The following is an 8,798-nucleotide window of genomic DNA, read 5'->3' on the forward strand; positions in this document are numbered from 1 at the left end:
CTGCTGCACCTCTCTCTGCTCCTACTGCACCTCTCTCTTCTCCTGCTGCACCTCTCTCTGCTCCTACTGCACCTCTCTCTCTGCTCCTGCTGCACCTCTTTCTACTCCTGCTGCTCCTCTCTCTTCTCCTGCTGCACCTCTCTCTGCTCTCTAGCTCCCGCTGCTCCTCTCTCTGCTCCTGCTGCACCTCTCTCTGCTCCTGCTGCACCTCTCTGCTCCTGCTGCACCTCTCTCTGCTCCTGCTGCTCCTCTCTCTATTCCTGCTGCTCCTCTCTCCAGCTCCTGCTGCACCTCTCTCTGCTCCTGCTGCACCTCTCTCTGCTCCTGCAGCACCTCTCTCTACTCCTGCTGCACCTCTCTCTACTCCTGCTGCACCTCTGTCTGCTCCAGCTGCACCCCTCTCTACTCCAGCTGCACCTCTCTCTACTCCTGCTGCACCACTCTCTAGCTCCTGCTGCACCTCTCTCTGCTCCTGCTGCACCTCTCTCTACTCCAGCTGCACCCCTCTCTACTCCAGCTGCACCTCTCTCTACTCCTGCTGCACCACTCTCGAGCTCCTGCTGCACCTCTCTCTGCTCCTGCTGCACCTCTCTCTGCTCCTGCTGTTCCTCTCTCTGCTACTGCTGCATCTCTCTCTGCACTCCTGCTGCACCTCTCTCTGCTCCTGCTGCACCTCTCTCTGGTTCTTGCTGCATCTCTCTTTGCTCCTGCTGCACCTCTCTCTACTCCAGCTGCACCTCTCTCTACTCCTGCTGCACCACTCTCTAGCTCCTGCTGCACCTCTCTCTGCTCCTGCTGCACCTCTCTCTGCTCCTGCTGTACCTCTCTCTGCTCCTGCTGCACCTCTCTCTGGCTCCTGCTGCACCTCTCTCTGCTCCTGCTGCACCTCTCTCTGCTCCTGCTGCACCTCTCTCTGGTTCTTGCTGCACCTCTCTTTGCTCCTGCTGCACCTCTCTCTACTCCAGCTGCACCTCTCTCTGCTCCTGCTGCACCTCTCTCTGCTCCTGCTGTTCCTCTCTCTGCTACTGCTGCATCTCTCTCTGCACTCCTGCTGCACCTCTCTCTGCTCCTGCTGCACCTCTCACTGGTTCTTGCTGCACCTCTCTTTGCTCCTGCTGCACCTCTCTCTACTCCAGCTGCACCTCTCTCTGCTCCTGCTGCACCTCTCTCTGCTCCTGCTGTTCCTCTCTCTGCTCCTGCTGCACCTCTCTTTGCTCCTGCCTGCTGCACCTCTCTTTGCTCCTGCTGCACCTCTCTCTGCTCCTGCTGCACCTCTCTCTGCTCCTGCTGCACCTCTCTCTGCTCCTGCTGCACCTCTCTCTGCTCCTGCTGCACCTCTCTGCACCTACTGCACCTCTCTCTTCTCCTGCTGCACCTCTCTCTTCTCCTGCTGCACCTCTCTCTGCTCCTACTGCACCTCTCTCTCTGCTCCTGCTGCACCTCTTTCTACTCCTGCTGCTCCTCTCTCTTCTCCTGCTGCACCTCTCTCTGCTCTCTAGCTCCCGCTGCTCCTCTCTCTGCTCCTGCTGCACCTCTCTCTGCTCCTGCTGCACCTCTCTCTGCTCCTGCTGCACCTCTCTCTGCTCCTGCTGCACCTCTCTCTGCTCCTGCTGCTCCTCTCTCTATTCCTGCTGCTCCTCTCTCCAGCTCCTGCTGCACCTCTCTCTGCTCCTGCTGCACCTCTCTCTGCTCCTGCAGCACCTCTCTCTACTCCTGCTGCACCTCTCTCTACTCCTGCTGCACCTCTGTCTGCTCCAGCTGCACCCCTCTCTACTCCAGCTGCACCTCTCTCTACTCCTGCTGCACCACTCTCTAGCTCCTGCTGCACCTCTCTCTGCTCCTGCTGCACCTCTCTCTACTCCAGCTGCACCCCTCTCTACTCCAGCTGCACCTCTCTCTACTCCTGCTGCACCACTCTCTAGCTCCTGCTGCACCTCTCTCTGCTCCTGCTGCACCTCTCTCTGCTCCTGCAGTTCCTCTCTCTGCTACTGCTGCATCTCTCTCTGCACTCCTGCTGCACCTCTCTCTGCTCCTGCTGCACCTCTCTCTGGTTCTTGCTGCATCTCTCTTTGCTCCTGCTGCACCTCTCTCTACTCCAGCTGCACCTCTCTCTACTCCTGCTGCACCACTCTCTAGCTCCTGCTGCACCTCTCTCTGCTCCTGCTGCACCTCTCTCTGCTCCTGCTGCATCTCTCTCTGGCTCTTGCTGCACCTCTTTATGGCTCCTGCTGCACCTCTCTCTGCTCCTGCTGCACCTCTCTCTAGCTCCTGCTGCACCTCTCTCTGCTCATGCTGCAGCTCTCTCCGCTCCTGCTGCATCTCTCTCTGGCTCTTGCTGCACCTGTCTCTGCTCCTCTCTCTGCTTCTGCTGCACCTCTCTCCAGCTCCTGCTGCACCTCTCTCTGCTCCTGCTGCCTCTCTCTCTGCTCCTGCTGCACCTCTCTCTGCTCCTGCTGCTCCTCTCTCTGCTCCTGCTGCACCTCTCTCTGGCTCTTGCTGCACCGAGCCGGGGTCCAGCTGCATCTCTCTCTGCTCCTGCTGGGCCTCTCTCTGCTCCTGCTGCTCCTCTCTCTGCTCCTGCTGCACCTCTCTCTGGCTCCTGCTGCACCTCTCTCTGCTCCTGCTGCACCTCTCTCTAGCTCCTGCTGCACCTCTCTCTGCTCCTGCTGGGCCTCTCTCTGCTCCTGCTGCTCCTCTCTCTGCTCCTGCTGCACCTCTCTCTGCTCCTGCTGCAACTCTCTCTACTCCAGCTGCACCTCTCTCTACTCCTGCTGCACCACTCTGTAGCTCCTGCTGCACCTCTCTCTGCTCCTGCTGCACCTCTCTCTGCTCCTGCTGTTCCTCTCTCTGCTACTGCTGCATCTCTCTCTGCACTCCTGCTGCACCTCTCTCTGCTCCTGCTGCACCTCTCTCTGGTTCTTGCTGCACCTCTCTTTGCTCCTGCTGCACCTCTCTCTGGTTCTTGCTGCACCTATCTTTGCTCCTGCTGCACCTCTCTCTACTCCAGCTGCACCTCTCTCTACTCCTGCTGCACCACTCTCTAGCTCCTGCTGCACCTCTCTCTGCTCCTGCTGCACCTCTCTCTGCTCCTGCTGCACCTCTCTCTGCTCCTGCTGCACCTCTCTCTGCTCCTGCTGCACCTCTCTCTGCTCCTGCTGCACCTCTCTCTGCTCCTGCTGCACCTCTCTCTGCTCCTGCTGCACCTCTTTCTGCTCCTGCTGCACCTCTCTCTGCTCCTGCTGCTCCTCTCTCTATTCCTGCTGCTCCTCTCTCTACTCCAGCTGCACCTCTCTCTATTCCTGCTGCACCACTCTCTAGCTCCTGCTGCACCTCTCTCTGCTCCTGCTGCCCCTCTCTCCAGCTCCTGCTGCGCCTCTCTCTGCTCCTGCTGCAGTTCTCTCTGCTCCTACTGCACCTCTCTCTGGTTCTTGCTGCACCTCTCTCTGCTCCTGCTGCACCTCTCTCTGGTTCTTGCTGCACCTCTCTTTGCTCCTGCTGCACCTCTCTCTACTCAAGCTGCACCTCTCTCTACTCCTGCTGCACCACTCTCTGCTCCTGCTGCACCTCTCTCTACTCCAGCTGCACCTCTCTCTGCTCCTGCTGCACCTCTCTCTGCTCCTGCTGTTCCTCTCTCTGCTACTGCTGCATCTCTCTCTGCACTCCTGCTGCACCTCTCTCTGCTCCTGCTGCACCTCTCTCTGCTCCTGCTGCACCTCTCTCTGCTCCTGCTGCACCTCTCTCTGCTCCTGCTGCACCTCTCTCTGGCTCCTGCTGCACCTCTCTCTGCTCCTGCTGCACCTCTCTCTGGTTCTTGCTGCACCTCTCTTTGCTCCTGCTGCACCTCTCTCTGCTCCTGCTGCACCTCTCTCTGGTTCTTGCTGCACCTCTCTTTGCTCCTGCTGCACCTCTCTCTGGTTCTTGCTGCACCTCTCTTTGCTCCTGCTGCACCTCTCTCTGGTTCTTGCTGCACCTCTCTTTGCTCCTGCTGCACCTCTCTCTACTCCAGCTGCACCTCTCTCTACTCCTGCTGCACCACTCTCTAGCTCCTGCTGCACCTCTCTCTGCTCCTGCTGCACCTCTCTCTGCTCCTGCTGCACCTCTCCCTGCTCCTGCTGCACCTCTCTCTGCTCCTGCTGCACCTCTCTCTGGCTCCTGCTGCACATCTCTCTGCTCCTGCTGCACCTCTCTCTGCTCCTGCTGCACCTCTCTCTGCTCCTGCTGCACCTCTCTCTGGTTCTTGCTGCACCTCTCTTTGCTCCTGCTGCACCTCTCTCTACTCCAGCTGCACCTCTCTCTGCTCCTGCTGCACCTCTCTCTGCTCCTGCTGTTCCTCTCTCTGCTACTGCTGCATCTCTCTCTGCACTCCTGCTGCACCTCTCTCTGCTCCTGCTGCACCTCTCTCTGGTTCTTGCTGCACCTTTCTTTGCTCCTGCTGTACCTCTCTCTACTCCAGCTGCACCTCTCTCTGCTCCTGCTGAACCTCTCTCCGCTCCTGCTGTTCCTCTCTCTGCTCCTGCTGCACCTCTCTTTGCTCCTGCTGCACCTCTCTCTGGTTCTTGCTGCACCTCTCTTTGCTCCTGCTGCACCTCTCTCTGGTTCTTGCTGCACCTCTCTTTGCTCCTGCTGCACCTCTCTCTACTCCAGCTGCACCTCTCTCTACTCCTGCTGCACCACTCTCTAGCTCCTGCTGCACCTCTCTCTGCTCCTGCTGCACCTCTCTCTGCTCCTGCTGCACCTCTCTCTGCTCCTGCTGCACCTCTCTCTGCTCCTGCTGCACCTCTCTCTGCTCCTGCTGCACCTCTCTCTGCTCCTGCTGCATCTCTCTCTGGTTCTTGCTGCACCTCTCTCTACTCCAGCTGCACCTCTCTCTACTCCTGCTGCACCACTCTCTAGCTCCTGCTGCACCTCTCTCTGCTCCTGCTGCACCTCTCTCTGCTCCTGCTGCACCTCTCTCTGCTCCTGCTGCACCTCTCTCTGCTCCTGCTGCACCTCTCTCTGCTCCTGCTGCATCTCTCTCTGGTTCTTGCTGCACCTCTCTCTGCTCCTGCTGCACCTCTCTCTGCTCCTGCTGCACCACTCCCTTGCTGCACCTCTCCCTGCTCCTGCTGCACCTCTCTCTTCACCTGCTGAATCTCTCTCTAGCTCCGCCTGCACCTCTCTCTGCTCCTGCTGCACCTCTCTCGGCTCCTGCTGCACCACTCCCCTGCTGCACCTCTCCCTGCTCCTGCTGCACCTCTCTCTTCACCTGCTTAACCTCTCTCTAGCTCCTGCTGCACCTCTCTCTAGCTCCTGCGGCACCTCTCTCTGGCTCTTGCTGCACCTGTCTCTGCTCCTCTCTCTGCTCCTGCTGCACCTCTCTCTGGCTCTTGCTGCACCTGTCTCTGCTCCTCTCTCTGCTCCTGCTGCACCTCTCTCTGCTCCTGCTGCACCTCTCTCTGCTCCTGCTGCCTCTCTCTCGGCTCCTGCTGAACCTCTCTCTGCTCCTGCTGCACCTCTCTCTGCTCCTGCTGCACCACTCCCTTGCTGCACCTCTCTCTGCTCCCGCTGCTCCTCTCTCTGCTCTTTTTGCACCTCTCTCTGTGCTCCTGCTGCACCTCTCTCTGCTCCTGATGCACCTCTCTCTGCTCTTGCTGCACCTCTCTCTACTTCTGCTGCACCTCTCTCTACTCTTTTTGCACCTCCCTCTGCTCCTATTGCACCTCTCACTGGCTCCTGCTGCACCTCTCTCTGCTCCTGCTGCACCTCTCTCTGCTCCTGCTGCACCTCTCTCTACTCTTTTTGCACCTCTCTCTGCTCCTATTGCACCTCTCACTGGCTCCTGCTGCACCTCTCTCTAGCTCCTGCTGCACCTCTCTCTGGCTCCTGCTGCACCTCTCTCTGCTCCTGCTGCACCTCTCTCTACTCTAGCTGCACCTCTCTCTGCTCCTGCTGCACCTCTCTCTGCTCCTGCTGCACCTCTCTCTACTCTTTTTGCACCTCTCTCTGCTCCTATTGCACCTCTCACTGGCTCCTGCTGCACCTCTCTCTAGCTTCTGCTGCACCTCTCTCTGGCTCCTGCTGCACCTCTCTCTGCTCCTGCTGCACCTCTCTCTGGCTCCTCCTGCACCTCTCTCTGCTCCTCCTGCACCTCTCTCTGCTCCTGCTGCACCTCTCTCTGCTCCTGCTGCACCTCTCTCTGCTCCTGCTGCACCTCTCTCTGCTCCTGCTGCACCTCTCTCTGCTCCTGCTGCACCTCTCTCTGGCTCCTGCTGCACCTCTCTCTGCTCCTGCTGCACCTCTCTCTGGTTCTTGCTGCACCTCTCTTTGCTCCTGCTGCACCTCTCTCTGCTCCTGCTGCACCTCTCTCTGGTTCTTGCTGCACCTCTCTTTGCTCCTGCTGCACCTCTCTCTGGTTCTTGCTGCACCTCTCTTTGCTCCTGCTGCACCTCTCTCTGGTTTATTTATTTATTTATTTATTTATTCAAAGTTTTATATAGCGCGAACAGGATCCTTACAGATATCAGAGCGCTTCACAAAGACAGGGAAGGGGCAATAGGAGTAAACAGAGATAATGGGAACAGTATAATAGTCAGTGACATGGTAATAACATGGATGATAAAAACAAACATAAAACCAATCCATATATGATCAGGTAAATAACATGGTAACATGGTAATAACATGGTAATAAAATGGTAATAACATGGTAAGTAACATGGTAATAACATGGATGATAAAAACAAACATAAAACCAATCCATATATGATAAGGTAAGGGAGTAGTATAGAGCAGCACAGGTCATTGATCCGACTACAATGGCGTACAGGTGGATCAGTAAACCAACGTGTATCATATCTTGGTCGGTAGTAAGAGAGTAGCGTAATAGTGCCCCCAACAAGTCGAGTATAGTGCCAGGGGATAGGCAGAGCAGCGGTACAAGCAATGCAGAGTCTCTGACCCAACATCTGTAGCGATCAGGAGATCTTGGCCAGAAGCATTGTTTTCACCTCTTTCTTGAAGAGTGCAGTGGAGGTGATTAGCCTTGTTTCAGGAGGGAGCGCATTCCAGATCCTGGGTGCCATTCTTGCTGCACCTCTCTTTGCTCCTGCTGCACCTCTCTCTACTCCAGCTGCACCTCTCTCTACTCCTGCTGCACCACTCTCTAGCTCCTGCTGCACCTCTCTCTGCTCCTGCTGCACCTCTCTCTGCTCCTGGTGCACCTCTCTCTGCTCCTGCTGCACCTCTCTCTGCTCCTGCTGCACCTCTCTCTGGCTCCTGCTGCACATCTCTCTGCTCCTGCTGCACCTCTCTCTGCTCCTGCTGCACCTCTCTCTGCTCCTGCTGCACCTCTCTCTGGTTCTTGCTGCACCTCTCTTTGCTCCTGCTGCACCTCTCTCTACTCCAGCTGCACCTCTCTCTGCTCCTGCTGCACCTCTCTCTGCTCCTGCTGTTCCTCTCTCTGCTACTGCTGCATCTCTCTCTGCACTCCTGCTGCACCTCTCTCTGCTCCTGCTGCACCTCTCTCTGGTTCTTGCTGCACCTTTCTTTGCTCCTGCTGCACCTCTCTCTACTCCAGCTGCACCTCTCTCTGCTCCTGCTGAACCTCTCTCTGCTCCTGCTGTTCCTCTCTCTGCTCCTGCTGCACCTCTCTTTGCTCCTGCTGCACCTCTCTCTGGTTCTTGCTGCACCTCTCTTTGCTCCTGCTGCACCTCTCTCTGGTTCTTGCTGCACCTCTCTTTGCTCCTGCTGCACCTCTCTCTACTCCAGCTGCACCTCTCTCTACTCCTGCTGCACCACTCTCTAGCTCCTGCTGCACCTCTCTCTGCTCCTGCTGCACCTCTCTCTGCTCCTGCTGCACCTCTCTCTGCTCCTGCTGCATCTCTCTCTGGTTCTTGCTGCACCTCTCTTTGCTCCTGCTGCACCTCTCTCTACTCCAGCTGCACCTCTCTCTACTCCTGCTGCACCACTCTCTAGCTCCTGCTGCACCTCTCTCTGCTCCTGCTGCACCTCTCTCTGCTCCTGCTGAGCCTCTCTCTGCTCCTGCTGCACCTCTCTCTGCTCCTGCTGCACCTCTCTCTGCTCCTGCTGCATCTCTCTCTGGTTCTTGCTGCACCTCTCTCTGCTCCTGCTGCACCTCTCTCTGCTCCTGCTGCACCACTCCCTTGCTGCACCTCTCCCTGCTCCTGCTGCACCTCTCTCTTCACCTGCTGAATCTCTCTCTAGCTCCGCCTGCACCTCTCTCTGCTCCTGCTGCACCTCTCTCGGCTCCTGCTGCACCACTCCCTTGCTGCACCTCTCCCTGCTCCTGCTGCACCTCTCTCTTCACCTGCTTAACCTCTCTCTAGCTCCTGCTGCACCTCTCTCTAGCTCCTGGGGCACCTCTCTCTGGCTCTTGCTGCACCTGTCTCTGCTCCTCTCTCTGCTCCTGCTGCACCTCTCTCTGGCTCTTGCTGCACCTGTCTCTGCTCCTCTCTCTGCTCCTGCTGCACCTCTCTCTGCTCCTGCTGCACCTCTCTCTGCTCCTGCTGCCTCTCTCTCGGCTCCTGCTGAACCTCTCTCTGCTCCTGCTGCACCTCTCTCTGCTCCTGCTGCACCACTCCCTTGCTGCACCTCTCTCTGCTCCCGCTGCTCCTCTCTCTGCTCTTTTTGCACCTCTCTCTGTGCTCCTGCTGCACCTCTCTCTGCTCCTGATGCACCTCTCTCTGCTCTTGCTGCACCTCTCTCTACTTCTGCTGCACCTCTCTCTACTCTTTTTGCACCTCTCTCTGCTCCTATTGCACCTCTCACTGGCTCCTGCTGCACCTCTCTCTGCTCCTGCTG

The sequence above is a fragment of the Lissotriton vulgaris genome, chromosome 2_2 (genome assembly GCF_964263255.1).
Source record: "Lissotriton vulgaris chromosome 2_2, aLisVul1.2, whole genome shotgun sequence".
NCBI classification, from domain to species: Eukaryota; Metazoa; Chordata; class Amphibia; order Caudata; family Salamandridae; genus Lissotriton; species Lissotriton vulgaris.